Below are 4,860 nucleotides of genomic sequence, written 5' to 3' on the forward strand. Positions count from 1 at the left end.
AGTTGACCATAAGTTGATGGATTGATTTCTGGATTCTCAATTCTATTCTCCTGATGTATGTATGTATGTATGTATGTATATATTATCTATCTGTCTATCTATCTATCTATCTATCTATCTATCTATCTATTATCTATCTATCTGTCTATCTTTGTCTATCTGTCTTTCTATCATCTATCTATCTATGTATCTATCTATCTATGTATCTATCTATCTATCATTGTACTAACACCATGCTGTTTTGCATACTACTGAAGACCTAGTGAAAGTTGGAAGAAACTGTACTGCAATCCCAAAAATATACAGTTTGAATCCACCAGCTGTTTCACGGAAGAAGGATGGACAAACTCTTTCTGTGTGGTTTACTGTCTCTGAAAACCCTGTAGAGGGTTAGCTATAGGTCAGTTTGGAATTGACAGTACACAACAACACTATGCAGTAGGTTTTGAGTTCACTGAGTGAGATGCCTCTTCCTTTATTTTTGTTTTTTCACAAAAGCTTTGCTTATTCTTGGTTACTTTCCCTTCCAAATGAAACTGAAAATTGTCTTTTCTATCTCCTTAAAAAATGAATTTGGTATCTGAGTTGGAATTGCTTTGATTTAGTGGATTGCTTTGGATATAATGATCATTTTTACAGTGGTCAATCTTCCTATCCATGAACAGAAAATATTTTCCACTTAATTAGTTCTTTTATTGTTTCTTGTAGCAGTGTTTGGTAGCTTTCTTTATTTTCTTCTTAGGTTTACTTCTACATATTTCACCTTATGGTTGGCTACTGTAAATAGTATTACTTTTCTGGTTTTCTTTCCATGTTCTCTTTGTTGTTTTTTTTTGTTTTTTGGGTTTTTTTTTTGTTATGTGCTGTCCAGTTGCCTGCCTCTCACTGATCTTATGCACAATAGCTCTGACATCTTTTCTATCCTGAGCCAATCTTAAAGTCTCAAACACACTTGCCGTGATTACCCTAGTCACTGTGTCAATCCATGTTATCCAGGGTCTTCCTCTCCCATGTTATCACTCCACCCTTCCAGGCATGATATCCTTCTCCAAGGACTAGACCCTCTTGGCAACATGTTCAAAGTATGTGAGACTGAGATTCAAAATTCTTGCCTCCAGAGAGCAACTTGGTTTAACTCTCTCCAGGAAAGGACTGTTTGTTCTCTTGGCAGCACATATTCAATATTCTTCTCCAGAATTGCAACTCAAAAGCAACCATTACAAATCCAATTGATTTATTTTTAATGTATGTTGATTTTGTTACCTGCCACTTTACTAAATTGGTCTACTAGGTCTCACATTTTCTTCATTGAGTCTTTGAGGATTTCTGTGTACACGATAATGTCATCTGCAGACAGCCCAAATCTTACCACCTCTTTGTCAATCTGAAAGCTTCTTAATTTCTTCTTTGTCTTACCACCTTCGCAAGCTCTTACAGTACAATATTTATTAGGAGGGGTGATAATGGGCTCCTTGTCTAATCTCTGTCCACAAGTGGAATGTCTTTAGTCTTTATCCATTGAGAAGGATGTTGGCTCTTGGTTTTGCATATATATTTTTCACTATGTTGAGGAGATTTCCCTCATTTTGATTTTGTGGAGTGTTTTAATCAGGAAGGGATGCAAGATTTTGTCGCAGACATTTTCTGCATCAGGTGACAGGACTATTTGCTTCTTGGTCTTAACTTTGTTAATGTGTTGAATTACATTAATTAATTTTTTCCCCCATTTGGTTATGATGAATTGTTTGGCGAATTTTGTTTGTTTGTTTGTTTTTCCCCCCCAATACACTTTTGGATTCTATTGGCCAGGACTTTGTTGAGGATTTTGCATCTGTGTTCATGAGAGATATTTGTGTTGTTGCTGTTATGTGCCATCGAGTAGCCTGTGAGTCATAGTGACGCTAAGTACAACAGTCCTAAACCCTACTCTCTCTTGCCAATCTTGTCTCCAAGACAGCTATTCCCATTACCCCAGTGAATGAATCAATCCATCTCATCGAGGGTCTTCCTCCCCAGCACTGTTCCTCCACCCTCCCAAGCAAGACATCTCTCTCATAGGACAGATTCTCACTTGCAACCTGGCCAAAGTATGTCAGATGAAGCTTCAGAATTCTTGCCTCCAAGGAGCAGTTGTGGTTTCACCCTCTCCAAGATGAACTTGTTTGTTCTCCTAGCAGTCCATGGTATATTCAATACTCTTCCGCAGCACCACAGCTCAAAGGCATCTTTCAGTTCTCTGATGCGTACCAAATAATTGCAAAGACTGTGGCACCTTAGTCTCCAGACTGACATTGTTGCTCTTCAGTACTTTGGAGAGGTCTCTGACAGGAGACTTTCCCTAGTGCAATTTATCTTTTAATTTCCTGGGTGCTTGTACCAGAAATTTGGTTTGATTTTTGTTTTTTTGGTTGGTTTTTTGGTGATGACCTTGCCTGGCTTTGGTATTAGGGTTACACTTGCTTCATAGAATGACAGGGAATACTCCTTCCTTTTTTTTTCTTTTTTAAATAATATATATAGATTGGTGATAGCTCATGGTCCAGGAAGATTTTTATTTCGGGGTAGGGGAGGTTTGAGGGGAGGATTTTTATGATCTACCATGGACTGCTAGGAAAACAAACAGATTTGTCCTGGAAAGGGTTAAATCAGGCGGCTCCTTGGAGGCAAGGATTTTGAGGCTCCATCTAACATACTTTGGACATGTTGTGAGGAGATACCGGTCCTTGGAGAGGGACATCATGCTTGGGAGGGTGGAGGGACGGCGCAGGAGAGGAATGCCCTCTATGAGGTGGATTGATTCAGTGACTGAGGTAATTGGGATTGGTGTATCGGAGATGGTGCGATTGGCACAGGACAGAGCAGAGTTTAGGGCTGTGTACCTAGGATCACTATGAGTCGCAAGCGACTAGACGTCACATAACAGCAACAACAACTACTCAATTTTTCATTTTGCGATGGGTCTACAAGTGTTTCGTTTCTGTCTTATCAGTTTGAGTAGAGTGTGAGTTTCTAGGAATTTGTCCTTTTCCTCTAGGTTTTCAAATTTATGGGGGTATAACTCTTCATAATATTTCATTATTATAGATTTCATTTCAATTGATGAATGTCACCTCTTCAATTTCTTACTTGATTATTTATGTCCTTTCTTTTCCTTTGTTAAGTTTACTAATGACTGGTCTGTTTTAATGTTCATTTCAAACAACCACCTTCTAATTTTGATAATGATTTAAACTTTTTTTGTTTTCCATACCATTAATTTTAGTTCTTTTCCTTATAATTTCCTTTTAGCTTCTGTAATGAATCACTTAACTCTTTTCCTATTTGATGGGAGTGTCAAGTCATTAATTTTTATTCTTTCTCCTTTTTCCATATGTTTGCCTATTGCTATGAACTGCTTCCTGAGGACTACCTTAACTATATCCCAGAGATTTTGATATGATGTATTTCCATTTTCATTTGTTTTGAGGAACTTTTTAAATTTTAGTTTTTATTTCTTCTATAAGCTAGTAGTGTTCCAGCAAAGTTCTTTTTGTGTCATCATAGGTGTACTTTTCTCTTTTAATCTCTTCTTGTTAATTTCTATTTTATGGCATTGTGGTCAGAGAAGATACTTTGATTTTTTTTAGTGTTGTTGTTTTGGGTTGGTGTTTGTTTTTGTTTTGTTCATTTTTTTAATTTGGTAATATATGTTTTGTGTTCTAGTATACAATCAATACTGGAAAATGTACTATGCACATTTGAGAAGAAAGTGAATTGAGTTTTAGTTGAGTGAAGTACCCTGAATACAACTATGAGATCATGTTGACTGATTGTATAATTTAATTCTTCTGCATATTCATTTAGTTTCTTTTGAGTTGACCTGTCCTTTGGTGAAAGTAGTGTGTTGAATTTTCCTACTACTCTATCATGGTACTTTATATTTCTTTTTTTTAAGTTTGTTAGCTATTGTTTTATGCATTTGAGGGTCGACCATTCGGTGTGTAGATGTGAACTAAGGATATGTCTTTTTTTATTTATTGTGACTTTGATAATTACTTAGTGAGTGGTTTTTATTATTTCTTATTGTGGTGAGCAAGAGCCTATAGTGATGAAGGAAGAAGTTCAGGCTGCTTTGAAGGAAAAGGCAAAAAATAAGGCCCCCAGGAGTAGATGCTATACCAATTGACATTTCAGCTAACAGATGCTGCTCTGGACGTGCTCACCAAGTTGTGTCAAGAAATCTGGAGAACAACCACTTGACCAACTGACTGAAAGAGGTCTATATTTGTTTCCATCCCAAAAAAGGGTGGCCCAACAGAATATGAAAACTATAGAAAAATATCATTGATTTCACATGCAAGCAAGATTCTACTGAAGATTATGCAAAAACGACTGGAACAGCACATCAACAGAGAACTGCCAGAAGTCCACACTGGGTTTAGAAGGGGTCGTGGTACTAAGGATATTGTAGCTAATATTAGATGGATCTTAGCTGAAAGCAGGAAATAACGGAGGAATGTCTATCTGTGTTTCATTGAATATGCAAAAGTGTTTGAGTATTTGGATCATAACTAACTGTGGCTGACTCTGAGAAGAATGGGAATCCCAGAACACTTGATCATGCTAATGAAAAACCTATATTGGACCAAGAAGTAGTCATCAGAACAGAGCAAGGAAACACTGCATGGTTCAAAATTGTGAAGGGCATATGCCAGGGATGCATCCTATCTCCATACCTTTTCAACCTGTATGCAGAACAGATTATCCGGGAGGCTGGGCTCTATGAGGAGGAATGTGGGGTCAAGATTGGTAGAATATTTATCAACAATCTGTGTTATGCAGATGACACACCCCTGCTTGCTGAAACTGAGGAGGACCTGA

This window comes from Elephantulus edwardii, unplaced genomic scaffold, assembly GCF_000299155.1.
Source record: "Elephantulus edwardii isolate Elephantulus edwardi_28Jun2011 unplaced genomic scaffold, EleEdw1.0 scaffold00013, whole genome shotgun sequence".
In the NCBI taxonomy this organism is placed as follows: Eukaryota; Metazoa; Chordata; class Mammalia; order Macroscelidea; family Macroscelididae; genus Elephantulus; species Elephantulus edwardii.